The sequence below is a fragment of the Myotis brandtii genome, unplaced genomic scaffold, assembly GCF_000412655.1.
Source record: "Myotis brandtii unplaced genomic scaffold, ASM41265v1 scaffold1370, whole genome shotgun sequence".
Lineage (NCBI taxonomy): Eukaryota > Metazoa > Chordata > Mammalia > Chiroptera > Vespertilionidae > Myotis > Myotis brandtii.
Window position 1 is genome coordinate 296,799 of NW_005354875.1, and position 9,717 is coordinate 306,515.

Consider the following 9,717-nt stretch of genomic DNA (forward strand, 5'->3'; position numbering starts at 1 on the left):
AAGGGCCTAAATCCAAGACTACTGTATCCAGTGAGGTTATCATTTAAAATTGAAGGTGAAATAAAAAGCTTTCCTAACAAAAAGCTGTTAAAGTAGTACATTACTACCAAACTAGCACTGCAAGAAATGTTAAAGGGGCTGGTTTAAGAAGAATAAATGGAGAGAGAGAGGATCATAGGCATAAAGAAAATAAAAATGGCATAAGCAAATACTTATCAATAATAACCATACATGTAAATAGATTAAATGCTCTAGTCAAAAGACATAGGGTGACTGAATGGATAAGAAAACATGAGCCATATATATGTTGTCTACTAGAGACCCACCTCAGAACAAAAGATACACACAGATTGAGAATGAAGGGATAGAAAATATATTCAATGCAAATTGAAAGGGAATAAAAAGCTGGAGTAGCAATACTAATATCAGACAAAATATACTTCAAACAAAGGCATAAAAAAGAGACAAAGAAGGCCACTTCATAATACTAAAGGGAATGATTCAACAAGAAAATATAACCCTTGTAAATATATATGCAGCAAATATAGAAGCACCAAAGTACATTAAAAAACTCTTGATGGACCTTAAGGGAGAGATTGATAACAATACAGTCATAGTGGGGGACTGCAGTACATCACTGACAGCACTGGATAGATTTTCCAGACAATATATTAACAAGGAAACTGAGGCCTTAAATGACATGCTAGATTAGATGGCATACTAACCGATATTTACAGAACATTCTTTTCAAGTGCACAAGGAACATTATCAAAGATAGACCACATATTAGGGCACAAAGCAAGTCTATACAAATTCAAGAAGACTGATATAATACCAAGCATCACATCACAATGGCATGAAGTTAGAAATCAACTACAATAAAAAAAAAAACACCTCAAAAACACTCCAATACATGGAGGCTACATAGCATGCTATTAAACAATGAATGGGTTACCAATGAGATCAAATGAGCAATTATAAACTTCCTGGAAAAAAAAATGAAAATGAACACACAACCACCCAAAACCTATTTGACACGGCAAAAATCCTGAGAGGGAAGTTCATAGCACTAGAGGCCTACCTCAAGAAACAAGAAAAAAGACTAATAAACTATCTAACCCCTCAACTAAATGAATTAGAAAGAGAATAGCAAGAAAAGCCCAGAGGAAGTACAAGGAAGGACATAGTAAAGTTCAGAGAGGAAATATGACATAGAGACTAAAAAAGAGTACAAATATTAGTAAATCCAAGAGCTATTTCTTTGAAAATAAAAATAAGATTGATGAACCCCTCGTGAGACTAATCAAGAAACAAAGAGAGAGGACCCAAATAAATAAAATCAGAGATGAAAGAGGTGATATACCAATGGACACCACAGAAATACAAAGGATTGTAAGCAAATACTATGAAAAAACTATATGCCAAAAAAACTGGACAACCTGGGTAAAATGGACAGATTCCTAGAAACATACAATTTTCCAAAACTCAATTAGGAAGAAACAGAAAACCTGACTAGAAAATAACAACTGATAAAAATTAAAGCAGTAATTTAAAAACTTCCAGCAAACAAACATCCTGGACCAGATGGATTTACAGGTGAATTTTACCAAACAGTCGAAGAAAAACTACCACATATCCTCCTCAAACTATTCCAAAAAATTCAAGAGGGAGGAACACTTCCAAGCTCTTTTTAGAAAGCCAGTATTATCTTAATTCCAAAACCAGATAAAGACACTACAAAGAAAGAGAATTATAGACCAATATGCCTGATGAACACAGATGCTAAAATTCTCAAAAAAATATTAGCAAATCAGATCCAGCAATATATTAAAAATCATATGATCATAAAAGGCTGGTACAATATTCGAAAACAATAAATGTGATACATCACATAAACTAATTGAAAGATGAAAACCACATGATCATATCAACATATACAGAAAAACATTTGAAAAAATACAGCACCCTTTTTTGATAAAACTCACAGTAAAGTCGGAATAGAGGTATCCTACCTTAATATATTAAAGGCCGTATATGCCAAACCTACAGCCAACATAATCCCTGGGCAAAAACTAAAAGCATTTCTCTTAAGAACAAGAATAAGACAAAAATGCCCACTTTCCCCACTCTTATTCAACATAGTACTGGAAATCCTAGTCACAGCAATCAGAAAAGAAGAAGAGATAAAAGGCATCCAAATTGGAAAGGAGGGAATAAAACTGTAATTATTTACAGATGACATGATATTGTACATAGAAAACCCTAAAGACTCCACCAGGAAATTACTAGACTTAATAAATTAATTTGTCAAAGTAGCAGGATACAAAATCAACATCTACAAATTAACGTCATTTTTATACACCAATAATGAACTCTCCGAAAGAGAAACTAAAAAGCATTCCCATTGCAACAACAAAAAAAATAAGATACCTAGGAATAAACTAACCAAGGATGTAAAAGACCTGTTCTTGGAAAACCATAGAACATTGAAAAAATAAATAGAGAAAGATACAAACAAATGGAAGCGTCTACCATGTTGATGGATTGAAAGAATTAACATTAATAAAATGTCTATACTACCTAAAGCAATCTATAGATTCAATGCAATCCCTATTAAAATACCATTGGCATACTTTAAAGAGCTAGGACAAATACTCAAAAAATGTATATGGAACCATAAAAGAGCCCATGTAGCTGCAGCAATCTTGAGAAAGAAGAACAAAGTAGAGGGGTTCATAGTACAGGTTTTCAAACTATACTACAAAGCCATTATAACTGAAACAGCCTGGTATTGGCACAAGAACATGAACATAGACCAATGTATCAGAACAGATATCCAAGAAATTGACCCACACCACTAAGGTCAATTAACATTTGACAGAGGAGGCAAGAACATACAATGGGTAAAGACAGACTCTTTACCAAATGGTGCTGGGAAAACTAGACAGACATATTCAAAAAGATGAAAATAGACCACTACCTTACACCAACACAAGAATAAACTCAATGTGGATAAAAGACTTAAATGTAAGGCATGAAACCATAAAAATCTTAGAAGAAAACATAGGCAGTAAAATCTCAGACATCTTACGTGATACATCTTCTAGGGCAAAGGAAACTAAGGAAAAAATAAACAAATGGGACTACATCAAAATAAAAAGCTTCTGCAGAGCAAACGAAGCCAGCATCAAATCGAAAAGGAAATCCACTGAATGGGAGAACATATTTGCCAATGATACATCTAATAAGGGGTTAATATCCAAAATATAAAGTACTCATACAACTCAACAAAAAGAAAACAAAAAATCCAATGAAAAATTGGCAGAAGACCTGAATAGGCATTTCTCCAAAGAGGACATACAAATGGCCAAGAGACACATGAAAAAATGCTCAAAGTCACTAATCATCAAGGAAATGCAAATTTAAATCACAATGAGGTATCACCTCACACCTGTCAGAATGGCTACCATCAAAAAATCAACAAAGAGCAAGTGCTGGTGAGGATGTGGAGAAAAGAGAACCCTAGTTCACCGCTGGTGGGAATGCAAATTGGTGCAGCCACTATGGAAAACAGTATGGGGTTTCCTCAGAAAATTAACAAAGAAACTTCTGTTTGACCCAGCAATCCCACTTCTGGGAATATAAACCAATCAGAAAGAATATATGCACCCTATGCAGCATTATTTATAATAGCTAAGATTTAGAAACAGCCCAAGTGACCATCAGTAGATGAAAGGATAGAAAAGCTATGGGACATTTACACTATGGAATACTATGCAGCTTTAAAAAAGATGGATCTTTTACCCTTTGGTACAGCATGTATGGACCTGGAAAATATTATGCTAAGTGAAATAAGCCAAATTGAAAAAGACAAATATCACATGATCTCACTTATTTGTGGAATTTAATGAACAAAATGAATTGACCAATAAAATAGACCCAAAGCAGGGAAGCATGGAACAGACTGACATACCTTGATGTGGGGTTGCGGGGATGAGAATAGGTAAACCAAAGAACTTATATACACAGCCCATGGACACAGGCAACAGGGTAGTGAAGACCTGGTGGTTGGGTAGGTGCTGGGAGGAAGGGGGAATGGGGAGGGGGGAAATGGGAGATATCTGTAATACTATCAACAATAAAAAGTACATTTAAAAATTTTTTAAAAGTTTAAAGTATATCTATGAAAAAGTGTTAAAAGGAAAATGAAGGTTCTTAAGAGGTAGCATACATAGTACTTAAAATGTAAACTTCTGAATAAAATCTTGATTTCAGCATTTATTAGTTATGACATCTTGATCAGTAGTTTAGCTTCTCTGCCTCATAGTTTTCATTTGTGACATTTGAATTAGTAGGTATGTTTGTCAGATCATTTATGGGAGGTATTAAATGGAATAACTTACATGTAGACTCAGAACAACCTCTGGCACCTAGTAAATGTTTGACTAATAATTTTTATATATTCCACTGCATCAAAAAGGAAGAAGAAATAGGCATAATGTTTTAATTTTTAACAAATTACAAAGGGAAATCAACCCCAAAATGTCCTTTTAAAAAAATCTATATGTGAAAATGACTTTGCAGATCTTTGGCATTAATCCTTGAGAAATCCTAAAAATTAGAGAATTATACAAAGAGTAAATTGTAGTGTTGTCCTAATTTTTTTAAAAAAGATACAAATGCATTTTAAAAATGACAATCCAGTGAGTTTAATATTAATTCCTGGGAGATATCTAAAATTCTTAAATAGATGATTTATAAAAAAAAAATTCAAGTATCAATCAACCATTTTAGGTTGAAAAACATTGTAGTTTTAATGTTAGTTAAGAATATCTTATGTTATTGTTTTCAACAAACACCACTATAATGGGTATATTTAGAACTATATGCCCAGGGATATAGCACCTTTTTTAAGTAGTGATCTTTTCTTTATTTACATGTTTATCCTAGAAGCTTCCATGGTTAATATAAACATTATATTGTTTTTACACATGTAGATTTTATTAAGGATAAAGTTGAATCAATCTAACAAAATGAAATGTTGATCTGGGAATTTTAGACTCATAAACAAGAGAGTTAAATAGTCTTTCCTTAAGTAGTTAAAGCTATACAATGTGAGTTTACATGAATAAGGGCAGAAATATTTTTGACTATGTGGAAAAAAAAAACTTCAGGTAAACCTGGATGAATCCACACACAGAATCATAGGACAAATAGAGGGAGAGAGCCTGGTCTCATCTAAGTCCCTGGGTTTGCTAAGGCCAAACCACCGTGGACAAAGAAAAATAAAACAGAAAAACAGGGGCAACATACTAAACCTGACAAGTTCAGGCAAGGTTTGCATAGTGGGTCTTACAAACTCAGAAATCTAAAGTAACTGTGGTATAAAGATGGATGTGAGCAGAGTAAGGATGATGGGCCAGGTACAGAAGATCACCAAGGCAAAAAGTCCTGGGTGTCTAGCCAAGGACAATTATAGGGTGGAATCTTGTCCCCAGGGTGACCTTTCCTCCTGTAGCATATTGCCTGTCACGTAGTTTGGACCCCATGACATTTTTTTTCTAGAGATAACATCTAGGTCTCAGTTATATTTCAGCTCCAGGCCCAGAAAACCAACAAAACCAGACAAGCAATGTCAAACCACAGCTGACCTTAAGTACAGCTGCATTGAATAATGACCCCCTTCCCTGGTGCAGGCCAATTAATCAGTGGAGACTTCGACCCTGAAAGGACACATCTGGAAAGCTGATGAATATTCTATTGAGAACTTCCCCTGAGATCTCCCATAAAATCTCTACCCTTAAAATCCTTAGGACTGAAGCCCCAGTGTGCCCTCCCTCCCAAGAGCACTCCTTGATGTGGGGTGGTGGGGATGAGAATAGATAAACCACAGAACTTATATACATAGCCCATGGACACAGGCAACAGGATAGTGAAGACCATTGTTCTCTGTATTTATGAGTTGTTGGAATAGTTTTTAAGTCTATATTATTATGTTAGTGTTACCAGAAAATCGAACATCTCTGTCATTTGTGGGAGCAGGGTTCTTTTCGATATCATTTATGCCCTCTTTTATCTCCCCTAATACTCTTTTCTCAGGTGGTCACTTATAGTGGGGTTATTGGTGTTGTGAGTACATTCATGCTTTTTTCCCTTTGTGTTGTGTCTTGTCGAAGTGAATTTTATCCTGTCTGGCCAGGTGCTAGAGAGCAAGCCTCATAACCAGACACCTGGAGAGAAAACTTCATCCACGAATGGGTCAACAAAACCCCAGACCCAACTACAGAGGCAGGAAGAAGGTGGCAGTGAGGGAGAGAGTGTAAGTGAGTGAGGGAGAAAAAGAGGAGTGTGTGGTTATGTGGAGTGTGTGTGTGTGTGTGTGTGTGTGTGTGAGTGAGGCACAGTTAGATCCCGCAGGACCTTCAGGGGCAGGCTAACTGGGCTCGCCCAACTAGGCAGCCTCTGCTACCATTGTAAACAGTACCAGGAGGCCAGCTCATCCTCAGAGGCCTAGCCTTTTTGAAGGGGAAAGCTGCTGTAACTGGGAGCCCAGCCTCACCTCCACCCAGGGTGCCCTCAGATAACACCTGGGACACTACAGCCACCCCTGCCAGGGACCTGCTACCTCGGCTGTGGTCCCATAGTCAACGAGTCTCCAGCCACCCTGGGTGCAGGCTCCTGTGAGTTCTGAAGCATTCTTCCCTCTGACTGACCCAACGCTTTAGCCCAGGGCACTACAACCATGTGAGCATCAGACACGTGAGCAGCCCACTCCAGTCCAAGGAGCAGCAGCCCTGTGAGCAGCCTACCCGAGGCCTAAGAGCAGCAGCCTCACGTGGCCTGCCACTGTCCAAGGAGCAGCAGCTGTGTGAGCGGCCTGGTCCCCCATCCAAGGAGCAGCAACCATGTCAGCAGCCTGCCTCATCCGAGGAGCAGCAGTTACATACAGCCTGCACCCTGCACCTGTTTGAGGAGCAGCAGCTGTGCAAGCAACCTGTCCCCATCCAAGGAGCAGCAGCCGCATGAGCAGCCTGCCCCTATATGAGGAGCAGCAGCTGTGTGAGCAGCCCACCCCCATACAAGGAACAGCAGTGCCAAGAGCAGCCTGACCCCATTTGAGGAGCAGTAGCCACCAGAGCAGCCCTCCCCGGTCCAAGGAGCAGCAGCCAAACGAGCAGACCACCAACATCTGAGAAGCAGCAGCCCTGAACAGTCTGCACTGATACGAGGAGCATCAGCTGGGTGAGTGGCCTTCCCCAATCCGAGGAGGAGCAGCTGCACAAGCAGCCCATCCCCTGTCCAAAGAGCAGCAGCTGTGCGAGCATACCACAACTGTAAGAGAAGCACCAGCCACACGTGCAGCTCCTTCCCACCCGAGGAGCAGCAGCTGCCAGAGAAGCTCACACCACTCCAAGGAGCATCAGCCAGATGAGCAGCTCTCCCCAGTCCGAGCAGCAGCAGCCATAAAAGCAGACTGCCCACATCCAAGGAGCAGCAGCCCTGCGCAACCCGCACTGGTTCGAGGAGCAGCAGCCACACATAGCCAGCACCTGTCCGATGAGCAGCAGCTGGGTGAGCATCCCGCCCTCATCCAAAGAGCAGCAGCCACATGTACAGCTCATTCACCCCCGAGGTGCAGCAGCTGTACAAGAAACCTGTCCCCAATCCCAGGAGCAGAAGCTGTGCGAGCAGCCCACACTTAAAAGGAGGTGCAGTAGTCCTGTAAGCAACCTGCCCCTGTCCAAGAAGTGACAGCCTCATGAGCAGCCTGTACCATATGAGGAACAGCAGCAGCATGTAGCCAGCCTTGATCCAAGGAGCAACAGACACATGAGCAGTCTGCCCCCTTCGGAGCAGCAGAAGGCACGTCCCCATCCAAGGAGCAAGAAGAGCAGCAACCTCTTGATCAGCTGACCCCTGTCCAAGGAACAGCAGTTGTGCTAGCAGCCTCCCCTACCAGGCAGAGGAGACATCACTGTTGTAAACAGCACTCACCAGAGGAGCTGCTGCCAACTGAGGAGCAGCCACTTCCATAACCACCTGAGGAGCAACCGCAGCCAGAGGAGCCACTGCAACCCAAAGAGCAGCCCCTGAATTACTCAACATCTAGATCTGTCAGTGAGATAAAACATGGGTAGACAAAGGAATCCCCAAAGGAAAGAAAAGGAGTAATCACCAGAAGAGCAGGTATGTGACACAGAGGCAAGTAATATGTCAGAAAAAGAATTCAGAATAAGGGTCATACAGTTCATAAACGGGGTGGAGGAAAAAATCAACAACTTATGTAAGAATCAGAAAGGAATGGATGGAAAAATCAATAACTGATGTAAAAATCAAGAATAAATGAAGAGTGATATAGCTGCAATAAAAAACACCATGGAAAGTTTCAACAGCAGAGGGGAGAAGAAGAGGACCAAATTAGTGAATTAGAAGACAGAGAAGCAAAACACACCCAAACTGAACTGCAATTGGACAAAATAATAAAAAGACAGGAGGAGAGCCTAAGGGAGCTGCGGGACAACATGAAAGGAAGCAACATATGAATAATAGGGGTGCCAGAACAACAGGAAGAGGAACAAGGCTTAGAAAACCTATTTAAAGAAATAATGTCAGAAAACTTCCCTGAGGTGGGAAAGAAAAAAGTCACACAAGCACAGAGAGTCCCAAACAAGATGAACCCAAAAAGATGTTCAGGACAAAGAGAGAATCTTACAGGCTGCAAGAGAGAGACGGAAAGTTACATACAAGGGATCTCCCATTAGATTATCAAATGATTTCTCAACAGAAACACATCAGGCCAGAAAAGAATGGACGGAAATTTACAAAGTGATGCAAAGCAAAGGACTGAATCCAAGAATACTCTATCCAGCAAGGCTATCATTCAAAATTGAAGGGGAAATAAGAAGCTTCACAGACAAAAAAAGGCTAAGGGAGTTTATCACCACCAAGCCAGCAATGCAAGAAATGCTAAAGGGACTGGTGTAAAAAGAAGGAATAAAAAAAAAGGTAAGAACACAGGCACAAAAAATAGAAATGGCTACAAACAAGTAACTTTCAATAATAACTTTAAACATAAACAGAAAAAATGCTCCAATCAAAAGATATCCAGTGGCTAAATGGATTAAAAAAAAAACATGACCCATATATATGCTGTGTACAAGAGACACACCTTAGAAGAAGGGACTCACACAGACTGAAAGTGAGGGGATGGAAAAAAATCATTCAGGCAAATGGAAATGAAAAAAAAAAAAAAACTAGGGTAGCGAAACTTATATCTGACAAAATAGACCTCAAAATGAAGGTCATAAAAAGAGATAAGGAAGGCCACTTTATAATACTAAATTGATCGATACAACAAGAGGATATAACCCTGATAAACAAATATGCACCCAATGCAGGAGCACCCAAATACATAAAAACAAAACAAAACTCATGGAAGATATCAAGGGAGAGATCGACAATAATACAATCATATTAGGGTACGTTAATACCCCACTGACATCACAGGATAAATCCTCTAGACAAAAAATCAGCAAAGAAACAGCAATTCTAAATGACTCACTAGATCAAATGGACTTAATTGACATCTTCAGAACATTTCACCCCAAAGCCACGGAATATACGTTCTTCTCAAGTGCACATGGGACATTTTCAAAAATAGACCACATATTGGGTCACAAGCAAAGTCTCCCCAAATTCAAGAAGATTGAAATCATA

General features: G+C 39.6%; 1 long non-coding RNA gene across 1 annotated transcript in view; it reads left to right on the forward strand.

Moving 5' to 3' along the window:
- The first annotated feature begins 555 nt into the window (after positions 1-555).
- Positions 556-9,717, forward strand: part of LOC106725112 — a 19,272-nt gene continuing 10,110 nt past the window's right edge. Inside the window, exon 1 of the long non-coding RNA XR_001360984.1 lies at positions 556-629. This is a non-coding gene — a long non-coding RNA (uncharacterized LOC106725112). The remainder of the gene's footprint in view (positions 630-9,717) is intronic.